Consider the following 15432-nt stretch of genomic DNA (forward strand, 5'->3'; position numbering starts at 1 on the left):
GTTCCCAGTGTCTGAGCGTAGGACAGTTTCTGCAACAGCAGCTTGCACGGCAAAGAGAGATGCATGCAGTTCCTTTGAGACTAAACTCCAAATCAGAGTGAGGCTCTCATTAAAATTCTGTGTCTTGCCTCGCTGGCATCTCTGGAGCAGTTTTTTTTTTTTTTTTTCAGATAGCTGCATATATACAGGCAGCATTGCTTCTGCCACATGTTCTGGCAAGTTGTAGTGGTGCCTCGGTTCAGGCTTTCCCTTTGCTCTCGTAGCATTGTGACGACATCACGAATTTTCACTGTTCGGACACGGGTTGTAATTCGAATGTTCGTCAGTAGACGTGACATGCCTGTACGTCGCCATCACAGCCTTTTGCATGGTGTCCACATCACCGCCATTGAATTTTAGAGCCCAGCCACAATACATGCTCAGCCTGGTGATGAGCTCATTTGTCAGCTGGCCTCTCCCACCAAGGCATTTCTTTGCGTCACCTTTTTGTTTCTGCACTAAATTAAGCAGTGCTGTCCCCATGCGCTTTTGGACGTGATTGACGCCTTCCTCCTTCTGGACATCAACAAATCCATAAACTTATTCTTCTCGGATAGCAGTAAATGTGCAGCTGTCACCATCGCACAAGATGGTTGTGTATCTCAATCCACGTCGCTCTAAAGACCTTTGAAACAGTTTGAGGCCAGCTTCAACTTCCACATGACCAGCTTTGCTGTCAGTATTGTTTTTGGCACTGGTGTGTGTCCTTCCATTTTGCGCAGCCATCAGAATCGTGCTTCGGTCCAAGTTCACACCCTAAACAAAAGTTTGAGAGCACGACATAGTCCAGCACATAACCTGTGAAGAGCTCTGACAGCACCAACACCTATGTGAGAGGAGTGACCGCGAGTCATCCAAGTGCCGTCATAGCACACTATGTTACCTCTATCACCAAAACATCAGTCCTCATACAGTGTGGCCACTTTCTGTGCACACTGGCTAATAGCAACATCGGCCGCTTGCGTGGCAGCAGGTTTCAAAGTTTGCTTCAAGTGGTGCTGATAAGTTCAGTGATGCATCCCACAGTGGGACAATCCCATTGCCGCAAATTCATAATTCATGGCTGTCTGGCCATTTCCCGTAGACATCATCGCCCGCGCGCGTAGCCAAGAGGTTGATGTCGAATAGGTTGCATGTCTTCTTACCATCAACTTGGGATGAGCTCCATCCGGCCGCGATGTCTCCACAATTATTGCACACAACAGTCAGCTTCACTGCGAGACCATAGTCGCGATCACCCCTCACTACTTGCTCTGGTTCGTTGCACGTTTCACATCGCAGAACTTGAAGGAGCGAGTTGAGGGAGTTCAGGTTCACCATCATGTAAGAAGTGGTAGGCTGATCTGACGCTGATGCAGTCGCTGCACCGCTCGCCTCTGCGAAAGGCTCAACCTTCCATGCCGTTGCTGGTACCGACGAAAGCCCTTCAAGTGCGGCTTTTTCAGGGGCGCGCGCCTCGCGCACTTCTCCGACACCGATAACATTGGAGTCTATTCTCACGCGGCCAGAGTAGACATCGCTCGCATTGTCACGGCAAGCTTCCTCGCGCACCTCGCAGTTGCCGATAGCATCGCTGTTTATCCTAACGCGGCCAGAGTCCACGCTGTCAGGTGAAGCAATCCCACGAACACTGCTGTCGCCAATAACATACCGTATTTACTCGCGTAATGAACCCACCTTTTTTCCAGATAAGTTGACATAAATTTTGGGGGAGGGTTCATTACGCGGGGAAAAAAAATTTAGATATTTTTTAGGTCGAAATTTCATGTCACAATGAAGATAGGAAAATCGCAATCCCAACCTTACCTTTATAGTAAAAACACGTACGCGATGAATGTGAATTAAAAATTCATTTTTATTTTCATGCTGCTGGCTGCTTATGGTCTGTCTCACTCGGGCTCGCTATCTGAATCCACGCTTCCACTCATATCGCTTGCGACTTCGTCGGCGTCGTCGTCTTCCCACAGCGCGTCGTCTTCACTGCCGTCGAGGCTGTTGGAGATGCCAGTCTTTTTGAAGCTGCGGACGACCATCTCGCTGGGAATCACACTCCATGCTTCTAGAATCCATCGACAGAGCATGTCGATGGTGGGCCTTCTAATCTTACCTGCGGGAGTCAGGTCGTGGTTTCCCGCGGCCATCCACTCTGTATAGAGCCGGCGCACGTTGTCCTTAAAGGGCTTATTAATGGAAACATCAAGGGGCTGCAGCACTGATGTCAAGCCACCTGGGATGATAGCGAGGTCCGTGCGTAACTCGCTCATTCGGCAGCGGACATTTTTTTCCAGATGGCCGCCGAAGCTGTCCATAACAAGCAGCGATGGCAGGAGAAGAGCCCCGGGCCGCCGTCCCCAGACTGTTTTCAGCCAGTCGGACACCAGCTCGGCCGACATCCACCCTTTCTCCTGGGCGCGAATGTGGATACCGGCAGGAAGAGTTCCCTTTGGCAGAGTCTTTCTTTTGAAGACGACGAACGGCGGCAGCTTCCTGCCGTCCGCTGTTACAGCTAACATCACGGTGCACCGCTGCTTCTCGGCGCCCGTCGTCTTAACCTGCACACTTTTCGCACCTTTCATATCGACAGTGCTGTTTCTTGGCATGTCAAAGTTTATAGGCGTCTGGTCCGCGTTCCCGATTTGCGACAGCAGGAACTTTTTGTCCTCACGGATCCGAATGACAAAGCGGTGGAAATCACGCACTTTGTCCCCACAGTCTGCCGGCAGCCGCTGGCATAACGTAGTACGCCTTCTGAGGCACAACACGTTCCGGCGCATGAAACGAGTCGTCCAACCACTGCTCGCCTTAAATTCACTCGCGGCAATGCCGTGACTTCTTGCAGTGGCCCGCGCGTGATTCTGTATCAGCTCGTGGGATACGGCACATCCTTCGTTGCGGAGCCTCTTCACATAGCTCAGAACTTCTTCCTCGACGCGAGGAAACTTGCCCTGCTTCGGCCCGCGAAAGGCCCGGCGATCTTTCTTCGTCGCTCTGAGTTCCTCTTGTTGATTCCTCCAGTAGCGCACACGCACGGGGTCTACACTAAAATGCCGTCCAGCCGCGCGATTGCCATGCTCCAAAGCATGCTCCACGACTTTGAGCTTAAGAGGAAGCTTTAGCTCGGGTGCTCCTATCTAAATACATGTAAAAGGAGAATTCGTTTTTCTCGGCAACCACTGCACCAAATTTGACGGGGTTTGCTGCATTTAAAAGAAAAGCTTAAAATCTAGTGACTGTTGGTTTCGAATTTTTGATTTAGACCGTCAAATTTTTATAAAAATTTGGCAAAAATCGCAAATTTTCAGAAAACGAAACTATGAAGTTTACAACTCCGTAACTCGGCAAGAAAAAATAATATCGCAATTCTGTGAATTGTACCTGATAGCACATCTAAAGCGGACAAAATTAATATGTTACACATGAACCTCAAAAAATGGAGTAATGTGTAATCACAACTTTTGCAGAACCTTTGTAAACAACGTAACAAATTCACGTAAGATGTAAACTGACATATCAAATTTGTCCGCTTTGAATGGTCTAATGGATGCCGTTTACAGAATCGCGATATCTGTTCTTGATGCAGAGCTATTAGCTTGTAAACTTCGTGCTTCTATTTTTTTCAAACGTCTGAATTTTTGAAAATCCTTTTAACAAAATTCAAGCCCTAAATCAAAATTCCGCTTCCAACAGTCACTAGAATTTAACTTTCTCTCTCAAATGCAACAAATTTCATTAAAATCGGTTCAGGGGTTATCTCATAAAAACGTTTTTGCGTTTTACATGTATTTGAATAGGCCGCGTCGGAGCTGGGCACGAGCTAAAGCTTCCTCTTAAAACCGGCCGTGTAGCTAGCGTAACGCCCCATCGCACAACGCGCAGAAAATGCACAGCACGCACGAAATAATGCAAAGGTCGTAGCGAAGCACTTAAACAGCAACAAAATAGGACTGGCGAAATGGCGACCGACGCTGTCCAAGTGCGTTGTCTTTACTTCGTTCTGCCGCCACCGCGCATGCATGGCGCTATAAGCAGAGGTTTGCTAGGGTGCCTCGATGCGCGCGCCCCCGCTTAGGGTGAGGACATCTGCGTCGTCTGCTACGGCGGCCGCCATTCTCGTTCCCACTGCATGCTCGTTCTCGCGGAGAACGGACTCCTCCGCTTTCCGGCTCCCTATCTCACGCTCGGCAGCGACTGGGGCTAACCCCCTTTCTCCCGCGCTGTTATGCGGAGGGCGTTAAAAGGCTGAATGGGCATTTTTCTTCGTGAACGGAGGCGCGGTAAACAGGATTGCATGGGAAACCTCACTGATGTCCCAATGCAAGTGAGTGAATTTGATCGGTAAGAAAATTCAGCCGACGCGGTCAATGCAACAACGTCTTGGTTCTGCACGCTTTGAAGAAACAGCATCAGCAACGGTAATAAAATATAAAGTCCCCTTTTCGTCTGGTAACAGCCAGATGAATACAAAAGCTGTTACCCAAGCAAACATGAAATCATTTATTCAGTGCTTATGAAAACACACAAAGTTAGAGATTTGTGTTTAATGGGAACGTGAACACTGAACATTATTGCACTTTTTAAAAGTCGACATTTATGTTAAATAGACCGTAATTGATAAAATAGTTGTGATCACTATATATATAGATGCAGACTTCAGACTTTGAAGGAAAAGGCTCGCAGAACTGCAGATTCCAGCTTGCTTACGCAAGGCTGACCCCTGCACAAGTCTTGCTTCCGTGGCCACTAGGATGAGTGCTCGGAATTTGTCGGAGATGAATTCGGAGCCTCACTCTGGCATATGCAGCAGTCAGCATTTTGCTTATTCGTTCTTTGTGAGCCATGCATGTGTTCACTGAGGGTTTGTCTATGCCTTCGAGATAGGCTATCAGAGAACGAAGTGGCGACTTCATGGTGAAAAATTTGCCTGTGCACCATGAGTTGACAGCGGTGAAATGTTCCTCGTAGTTTTTTAAAGTTTTCATGACATCAGCGCTTGGATATACGAGGTTTTGCCCATCCCTGACGTATTCCTTGAGTGCAGTCAGGGAAGCATACTGATCGTCAGGCTTGCCAAGGAGAGCAGCCTTGCACTGCGGACAAGTTATAGATTTCAAAATTCCTTTCAAAATAAAACCGCCAAGGTAAAACAAGATGCGGCACTCGGTTGACGTGAGCTCTTCAATGAACAGAATTTCCGTGTCGTTGATTTCATCGACTTCGCTTTCTGCACATTCCTTCTTGCTATGTGCAAGCAGATCGACAAGGTATTCGCGGTCGTCAAGTTCGTAGCTTGTTGATCTCGGAGTGTGAAGAAAGTGGCTGACGCTGACGAGTCGGAGTGCACACTTCAAGTCATACGCAGTGGGCACTGGCTTCATGAGCCGCACCACAGAAAAAAGGTTTTCTAGGCAGTCTTGCAACAGCCTGCTCGTGAGGAGGAATTCATACCCTTCACTGCCAAGAAGCACTTCTTGAAGGCGAAGGACAGCCGTTGTCGCAATTAGGACCCCTGCTTGCGATGGCTTCCACTGAGATCCAGTGCCCATTTTCAGTTCTCTGATGGTGTCTGTTGCCGTGCGTAGTGTGTCCAAGGCGGCATGATATTTAGTAATGTTCCTGCGGCTTAGCGCCATGGTGGGATGACGCGATGACATGAGGGCATACCACCTAGAAACGAGGTCCATAAACCACGCTGTTGTTTCGGCCTCTGGCTCAATCACTCCTTCTTTTATTAGGAACCGAATAGCTGGTGGGGCTTCACGGAAGAGCTGGACAGCGACTCCTACTTTCATTTTGATGAAGTGCCCACAACTAATGTGGGTTTCTGACAAATTTGGTGCTACCTTAAGTTCGTTGGCTGCGTCATAATCCAAGACGGCCTGTACATGCTCCAATTTCACCTTCGAGGCCGTCAGTCCGTTCCTGCTTACTGTAGTATCACTGAGTGTGAAAACTTTTGAGCTTAGAAGCTGTCCTTTCAGGTTCTTAAGGACATGTGCCGGGTCCGAGATGAAAAAAAGTTCCTTCCCTTTTAAGGTTGGGTGAGGTATTGAGCACGAAGTTGTCGAATGGCGGTGGCTCGAAAAGCCAAATTCTCTCCACATAGCGCGGTTTGCTGCACCCATGTCACATGTGATAACACGGACTCTTAGAGAAATCTGGCTGCATATCTGCACTATTTCCAGGACATATGCCTTGAGTACAGAGCCGTCCACGTGCCTACCAGTGAATTCATAGGCTATCACTTGCTTCCATCTCTGGTTTACCCCACCTAGCATAAACACCAAAGCATGATTGGCTGGCTCTTCAGGCTTTGAGGGCAACGTCGTTCCTCCCAGAAGCACGTCTTCGCCACGGTCGAGTTCAAATCCGGGTGCTATCTCCATTTCATCTAAAAAGAGAACGCAGTCTTTCTCCACGTCCTCCATTCCCTCTGCTTTCGACCTCATGACGTCGATCACTTCATGCAGGATACCTGGCAGAAACTTCAGGCCCTGAATTCTTCTTGCTAACGTTCTGCTGGATGGAAGAGGGTAGCCAATCTTTCTGAGTGTTTCATACCCGGTGGTTCCACAAGCAAATTTAATTTTTAGACCTTGCTTTACTGTTTGCGCTGACCACGAATTACCATGATTGTTGTTCCGAGAAAGAGCACGAATTTGGTCTTCATTTAAAAACTTCGTATTTCGTGAGAAATTAGTTGCCTCTTTCTGCAGCTTGCGTACCTGCATCTGTAGTTTTTTGACAGTGTTCTTAGATTCGTTATGATGTTGTCTAAGCTTATTATTGGCTGCTGTGAGATCTGCAATCTTCTTCCTAAGCTCAGCTGCCTCAGAATCGAGGGGTTGGGTCGCAGTAACTATTGCAGTTTCTTGAAGCCGTGCATCCCTGGGGGTCGAAGTAAGTTGCCCATTAGCATTGTTGGTTTCCGTAGCCGCCAATCTCTCATTTATCTCCCCGTCTGACGAAGAATCAGCGGGAGAAAATTCCTGCGTAGTTGAGGGAAGAACGTTTCTCACTTCTCGTGAAGAATTGTGTGCGGCTGCGTCGTCACTGAATAATGCAGGCACGTGTGCATTTCGTTCCCTTGGTGGCCTTCGCTCTTTAGGAAGTTCTGGAAACAGATAAATAAGAAAAAATGCCCATTACATATATTTAAGATTGTGTTAACTAAAAGCAGAATAGAAGGCGCGCCAGAAAATTTAATATGTATGCGCATGAATCGTTTCCTCACATAACTTTTTCAAATGTAGATAATGAGCCGATAAGCAACGTGGTAACAAATACCAGGGTCAGGAGGCATCTCACCTTTGAATGGGAACACCGTTGGTACAGCATTAGGCTTGAGCTTCTTCCACCCATCCGCGCGGTTCTGTTCGAAGCTGCTGGCTTCGAAATGAGCCTGCAGATGAATTTGATATTGAAATTAGCGGCGCATTTCCGGCTCGATAATGAAAACAATGAAGGCAGCACGCAAGAGAACACAGTAGTCCAAATATCAGTCGAATTACTCGAATGAGAGCCTCAATCTGCACATAACATATCCTGTCTATCTCATTCACTGACTTAATCCGCCATCGCAGAACGAAGCGTCGGGTTAACAGGCCAAAGAACAAATTAGTCGAAATATCAGGCGAATTACTCGAATGAGCGCCTCAATCTGCACATAACAACGATCTCTGTTAATCTCATTTACTGACATAATGCGGCGTCGTAGGACGAAGCGTCCGGTTAATAGGCAGCGGAAGCTACCCAACGCCGCACACATGTCAAAAACAACTTCAGAAATCGTGAGTGAATTAATCAAAATTGGTTCCTGGACCATCCATTTGCACAGTAATTGCCACAGCTTATGTGCCCTTGCTTGTCCTCATGCTCTGTGCCTTGATGCAATGTTTGGGCCCAGACCGCAATTCGCTGGCAAGCGCCTAGTAAAGGCAATTACCTTTGAATGAAAAGAAGCGGCGAAAGCACGCGTGGTACGTATTCCCCAGCGGACACGTGTCGTGCAATTTCGGATGCGAACAAGCAAGCGGCAGACAATGGCCTGTACCGCGCTGTAGTGAAACTCATTTACTTTGTTTTAGTGTTTCACGCAGCTTTTTTAAGCCGAGCAAGAAGAATATTGAACGACACTTAGCTGCCCAAACGCAACAAAATACAAATAAATCGCAACAAAAACAGCACTGAACCAACATGTGGCACTTACGCTGCAGACACACGAGGAGTTCGTCGGTTGCCACTTGTCACGCTTGACTCGCACCAGCCACAGAAGCCGCCTTTTTGGGTCCCTTGGAAAATGGAACATCCTCCAACCATTTCTCGAATGGTTGGAGCACTGAGGAACACAACATCCAGGCATTCTACGCCGATGAAAGCCGCGCGAACGCAGCAGCGTTTCGAGGACGCCCGCACAGCAGCGCGGCGAAGTCGACGCGGGCAACGCAATGGCGGAGGGAGCGCGCGAAAACAGGTTTAGGCGGCGCCGGCTGGTTCAAAGGGTGACCTCACCCTAAGCGGGGGCGCGCGCATCGAGGCACCCTAAGGTTTGCTTTGCATTTAATAGATGGCACTCGGCAACCTGCATCATCATCATCATCATTGTAAAAAAAAAGAATCTAGAGAAGTTTGACAAATTGGTTCGAGAAATACAAAGAAAATAGCCGAGCGTGGTGGAAACTGCCGTCACCCCATTTCAAAGAGGACGCCCCAGTAAAGCCCTTTGCGCATCCACCAACGAATCATGCAAGGTCAATGAACGATCAACGAAAGCGTGCAGTCGACGCCCGCGTCACCCGCGTTCGCGTCGCCGGTGTTCAGCATCGTTGGCTTCAAATGATGTTTATTTTATCACTGCGCGATCAGACAATTTTATGATCGTCGACAGTCGACAGCGCCGGCCAATTGAGCCGAGATAACGCGAACATGCTGAACACCGACCCTGCGGGCGGGTGCGCGTTATTTACGCGACGTAAAAAAAAAAAAAAATTCAATTTTCGACGACAAAAGTGGGGGGTGGGTTCATTACGCGAGTGGGTTCATTACGCGAGTAAATACGGTAGACGTTTAGGCTTACACGGCCGGAGTCCACACCGCGCTCATTTTGGGGGGTAGCGTTATCGCTACCCCCCGCTACGGCGTTATCAGGTGATGTCAGAGCCCGATTGTTCATCGCATGCTCTTGCGGCGCAGTAGCAGCTCCAACACGCTTTCTGCCCCTGCCTTTCTTTTGTGTACAGCCGAAATGATGCAGAGATCGGAACGTCTTCGCACCGCCGAGCACAGTCAACCGCACAGTCACGTTAAGGATAACACACCTCCGTAAGAGAAAAACCTCTTCATAATGGCAGCCAGTGCCTCCTCTATACTTCAGTGCCCGGCAGACGAGCGCTACAATAGGCCGCCGCCACGAGTACAGCGTTGCGCTGCCACCAAAACAGGGCACTCCTCCCTCATCCGTGGCCAGGCTCGACTGGCAAGCGCGGCCCTCAACACGTTTCTTTGTGTTGGCCGCACCACCCGCATTTCTTAATGTCTAATTTCGCAGCTCAGAGGTACACACACATATATGTGGTTTGTTCCTTGCTGTACGAATTGCGAAGTGAAAACGGTAACTAATGCTGTTATGAGGCGGCGCCCAGCTGTGTGCGTGCTCGCTTTCAGTTTAAAGGAAAAGTCAGCAGACGCGTTTCTGGGGCTGCCTACGCAGTAATGTATAACATGGTGCATACGAGAAATGACAGCAGCATTTATTATATTAGCTGTTGTCATAAAGCTTGAGGCACTTCATTGAAAGGGGCTTTTTGGCGAAGTACCTATAGGCATCATGCTTGTCCGTCACGGAGAATGCATAGTTCGATGGAAGAGGTCGCAGGAACCGCACAGAAATCAGTTCCATGGGTTTCAGCCTGTGCGGCTCGTCACTGTGCTTGCATTTCAACAGATTGGAGCTACAGAGAGCAGGAACTGCACATTCTACAAGACTAGCGAGGGGTTTCTCAAGGGCACGATTTTCCTTCAGTGCCTGTTCAGCAAACGTCCGCAGGGTGTCAAGGATAAATAGGAGCTGGTACGAAGGATAAAGCAATCCACCTTTTTTTGGCTGCCAGTGCCAGTGACAGCCAGTCAGAGCAGCCAAGCAGGGCCGCCTCCCAGTCCTCCCGGTTAGGGTTGGGTATAGGGGGAAGGTGAGGGGTTGATTGGGATGCCCACACCATGTGGAAAATGTCCGAATATTTTTGCTCACAGTGCGGGCACTTCCCTGTGCACGCAGGGTCGAAATGTTTTTGGACTGCCGGGCACAACAGTGTTTTAGTTTGAGGCGGAGGAGTAAACGCTTCTCTGCCTTCATGAGGCCCTTACAGGGCTTAGGAAAGATTGCATGGTCGTATTGGTAGTGGTGGGTGATTTCCTTGAAGGTAAATGCTAGATTGGGGTTGGAGTCCGCAGCGACGGGAGGCAAGGGCGATGCTCAGAGAGTGAGCGTGCGGGCAGCAGCGTCAGCCGCTGCGTTGCCCTCGAGACCCTCGTGCGCGAGAGTCCATATTATCGTTTGGGACGCGGGGACCCCGAGATAATTGCTGCCTTGAAGTAAGCGGTATGCCAGATAGGGAATAAAGCCCCTTTCGATGTTTCTGCAGGCCCCTCATGAGTCGCTAATAATGACCCGCGAGTCCTGATCTGCGGCGACGAGCGCAATGGCCACCTCTTCCGCATGTGTTATGTCTTGTGCTTTGAACGTAAGGCCGTTCACCGTGGTGTTTTGGTGGACGACTGCGGCCGTATACCAACCTCCATGGTGTGGCCGGAGGCGCCCACGTAGAATACTGCGTGCTTGTTCCCATAGTGACAAGCCAATGCTTCCGCCCGCGCGAGGCGCCGGCCACTATGGTCATCTCGTGTCATGTTGGCCGGAAGAGGATGCCCGTGAGGGCATATCTCAAGATTTCCGGGATGCGCACGCGCTCTTACATCAGTGTTGGATGGTGGATGTGTAGTCGGGCAAGAAGGCGGCGACCCGACGGCGTCTTTGAGAGTCTTGTGTAGTGGTTCGTCAAGTGTGCTTCTCGGAGTTCTGCGAAGGTGTTGACCATTGCCAGGCTGACGACGCACTGGTTGGATGTGTTGATAGGGAGGTCGAGAGCACGCTTGTAAATTTTACGGAGAATCACCTCAAAGGCGTTCTCGTCAAACCTGCGAAGGTGGAAGTAAGGAGTCGAGTACAACACTCCACTGGTTACGAATGCGTGCGCCAGCCGCAATGCGTCTTTGCACCGTAACCTCCCGCATTTATTGGAAACCCGGTGAACCATGCGGCCCACCTGGTACCCCACCTTGCGCAGTTTGGCCAGTGTTGTGTCGACTCGGCGGTGTTTATGAATAAAGAGACCCAGTACTCTGATCTGATCGTGTTCTGTGATGGTTTCATTTGGTAGGGACAGTTTGATCTTGGTAGTGCACTTCGCTGAGGGGCGAATGTGCACAAATTGCGATTTGGCCGGGGAGCATTGAAGGCCGCAGCGGCGGGCGTAGGCATCCATGATCTCCGCCGCTTACTGCAGGTTGGCTTCAGTGTCTCCTACCGATCCGTGTTTAGCCTAGATGGTGATGTAGTTCTACATTCTTCAGCTGAGCCGGGAGTTTCAGCATTGCCAAATTGGATAGTAGGGGTGAGAGGACCGCGCCCTGCGGGGTACCTCTGGTGCCTAATTGGTAGGGGCCGTGTTCTTCATCTTGTATCCGGATGTATGATTACCGGTCGGAGAGAAATTGCTTAACGTATTGAAATGTGTTGTGTCCACAGTTGGTTTGGGAGAGGTGTGTCAGAATTATGTCGTGTGTGACATACCTGCAATACTCACTCGTGTATTTCTACTGGGTTGCTAGTTCTTCCTATTCACTGCAGCTATCCACCAGTAGCGCAGCTTGGCGTTCTTCGTTGCGGATGGAAATCGGTGCAAGCTGAAAACACTGCACTGGCACGATTCCCTGCGTGTGTTGTGCTCTTTGCAAACAGCGCTAAGTAACCTGCTCCTTTTGCGCTGGTTGTTTTGGCATCCAAACACGACGCAGTGCCGCCCAGATGCCTTCTTGTACTTTGGATCCGCGTGAACGGGCACATTTCCGTACTTTGGAGTATTAGAGCTGGCGCTTGCCACGTCTTTTGGTCGCCGACTAACACACTTTGGCAGCCCAGTACAATATGGCGCTGGCCGACCGGGCAACCAGGGTGCGGAGAGTATGCGTTCGGTTAGTCTAGGTGCGAGGCTACCTTGTTCTGGTCTATAATGCAGCATTCGTGACATCTAAGTGACAAGATTTGCCGCTCTCTTCAATATGCTGACTCTTGCCCTACGTAGGTGGCACTGCCATAGGCGGCGGCCTTTTCGCGCTCGTCTGGCAGGCGTAGATTATATAGGAGGCTGTGGTAAAACTAGCAGAGTTGCCAGATCACTCCAACCACAGGTAGCCAAATGGCCTCCGCAGTAGCCCAAATGTAACCAAAAGCGAAACTTTTGGGTAGCGTTAGTTCGCAGATGGAGACGTGTTTTCTGAGGCCAGCTTTCTTAATTAAAATTATCAAAAGGCCAAGGATCCTTGACCTTCTGACATGCATATGTGTTCTCTCACATAGAACTTGGAAATTTCGATTTTGTAACAGGCGCGCTCAGTTTCTTTAACCTGCATGCTGTCTTCTGCATTTTTATTCCAGCGTGCATTTCATTTGTGCTTAACAAGTTTTACTTTTTTTTTTACACAGGAAAAAGATGTAGCCCAAAAATAGCCACATAGCCAACAGGAAAATTCTGACGCCAGCTCGGACAAAAAGTACCCCAATTTGACTATTAATAGCCCAATCTGGCAACCCTGAAAACTACACACGGCATTGGTAACCAAGCGTCCCTAGACAATCAGAAACTGCCATTTTGGTCACGTGCACCAACCAACCAATAGAAGCACACGCTGCGCATTATTTTGTATGGTTTTTTTTGCTCACGCGTGGTGAGCAGGGTTGCTTACCATAAAACGCTCGAAGCAGGAGCTTTCAAACAAGACCAAAATTGTGGCGGTGGAGCGTGTAGTTCGCGGGCTACGGATGGTTGAAATAGGCAAGTTTAGACTTCAATTTAAAGGTCCGCGTGCGCGCATTCGCAGTTTTGATCTCTCATAACTCGTAAAATATGCGCAATTTTGAAACCAAAAGTTGCAGGTCAGTGCAGAAGGGTCTCAGGAATGCAAAAAGGAAGAGACTGAAAATGCAGTTTTCGGGCCGATTTTCGTCTTTCAAGTGCCATGTCTCGCCTAAGCCCGTGGCGGGCCTCTATTGTTCGTTCACAAACACAGGAGAAACGACGGCGGCCGGCCATATGGCACTGTTCGGCACACATACGCTGTCAGCAATTCGTGGGCACGGGATTGCACAGAGGCACCACATGAACTGTCAGCACCTCGTGGACACAGGATTACGTAGACACACCACATATTTCGGAGTATTCACAACCCCGCCTTCTTGGCAAGCTTCTCAATGCATGCGCGGGGCAGAGAATACACAGGGCTTCCTACAAAAAGCTGTATGGGCATCACGGCCGCACCGACGACGCAGGGGATTCCTACAAAAAGCTGCTCTGCACATGGTCGCGCCAACAACGAAAAGACAATAATCTCTAAACCTGCCTTGGACTTCTTTCGGCTGCTTGCAGGAGTGGCCGGCGATAACCGTCTTGCTCACCAGTCCCTAATTCCACGACTTTTTGTCGCCCGTTGATCGGTGCTTAGCCGAATCGAATGATGCCACACCATGACAGTGATCCTTGTGTGGAAAGCTGCATGCGGGTCATGCACATGCTGCATGCACCAGTCCCTAATTCCACGACTTTTTGTCGCCCGTTGATCGAGCCTTAGCCGAATCGAATGATGCCACACCATGACAGTGGTCCTTGTGTGGAAAGCTGCATGCGGGGGGGGGGGGGGGGGGGGGGGGGGGGTACTTTACCGTTTCACATTTCACAGAATGGTGCTGGTCATTGTCGATGAAAATCGTACTGCTTAGTGTTAAATGAAGCAGCAGCTTTTCCTTCCCCCACTTCTCGTAATGGGTGTCATCCATTTCATCGTGGTAGTCTGTGGATCCCTTTGTAGCGTGGAACACTTCACTTGCTCCAGTCACAAAGCCACTGTTATTGCCTCATTGAGTTATAAACTGAGCTCTCTTGCCATTGGGGGTCCTCTCCACCTATTCTCATCTGACCAGCGGAGGTCTGGCTAAACATGGCAATTATTTATTTTTTTGATGTTTCTCTTTACCCACAGCGCCCAGTGGCCTTAGGGGGTGGGGGGTAATGTCTGATACAACACAGATCACGAAGAACTATAACAAACAGGAAACAATCGCAAAACACAAAGGAACATCACAGTGATGATGCAAATAGCTCGTTGGATGTAAGATATAAGTTCTTTATGTGATCAGTTCACTCTTTTATAGATCGAGGGAGAAAAACTCTTAAATGAATCTGATTCACAGCACTACTTCAAGACTTTCTAGTTAATGGGGACATGTAAGTTTGGCATAATACATAGTGCTGAAGATTGATTCTGTAGATCACTCGCAGGTGCCTTTTTGTAGTCATTAAACCCCTCAGTGAGACATCACAGAGGCTTGTAGTATGCATGTTCCTGGACTAGGCACTTCTTTGCTTGCATGTGCTGTTTGCTCTCTTGCTTTTAGCGGCAGAAGTCTACAGAACTTAACATGTTGCCTGAGCCACCAGTAAGCAAGTCTCATTACACTGTGCATCATTTATGTGCTAACTTCCTTAACCTTTGTGCGACAATTCACTCTGTGAAAGCTCTGGGACAAGCCACTTGGCGCTGCCTACCACTGGCTGCCACGAGAAATGGCATAGGGGCTTGGCCCAAGCTTTTATGCCTTGTGTGGGCAGAACTCTCTTTTGTTGTTCGAATTTGAGAGTAGTGCATGTGTTTGCTTTCGTGACAAAGCTCTGTGGCAGTAATCGTTACCTGGTGTAGCTACCAGTAACCACTTCCAACACTGTATCTGGGATACCTCTTTCTTTCCTAGCTGGCACTTTTCTGCTCTTCACTGTCAGTCCTGTTTCTCAATGAGTGTGCATGATGAAAGAAAAACAGGAATAAGCAAGAAAAGTATTGGCTGAACATGTTAGTCATGTGAACATGCTGCTAAATATTAAAACGCTATGCAAGGCTCAGCCCCTAAAGAGCTTATTTGCCAATAAACAGTTGAAAACTCCTAATTAAAGTTTGGCTTTTATTCTGTGCCTCAGCCAAGCCCACATCCTTTTCAAGCTGTAGTATCGCATTGCAGCAGTCTGTGTCGCATATTTCTGTTTTGTCAGTGGTTCAGACGTGCCAGAAATG

The 15432-nt window shown here is 49.0% G+C and overlaps 2 long non-coding RNA genes across 2 annotated transcripts in view; one reads left to right on the plus strand and one right to left on the minus strand.

The window, feature by feature from the left end:
* The window catches only part of LOC129385681 (uncharacterized), a 140858-nt gene that overhangs the window by 27750 nt on the left and 97676 nt on the right, over nt 1-15432 (plus strand). The window lies entirely within an intron of this gene.
* Nucleotides 5840-8573, minus strand: LOC129385819 (uncharacterized). The gene is made up of 3 exons (XR_011895782.1): nt 8246-8573; nt 7345-7438; nt 5840-7150 (listed from the first exon to the last, which is right to left on the minus strand). It is a non-coding gene; the product is annotated as an uncharacterized lncRNA (long non-coding RNA).

Source organism: Dermacentor andersoni, chromosome 7, assembly GCF_023375885.2.
Source record: "Dermacentor andersoni chromosome 7, qqDerAnde1_hic_scaffold, whole genome shotgun sequence".
NCBI classification, from domain to species: domain Eukaryota; kingdom Metazoa; phylum Arthropoda; class Arachnida; order Ixodida; family Ixodidae; genus Dermacentor; species Dermacentor andersoni.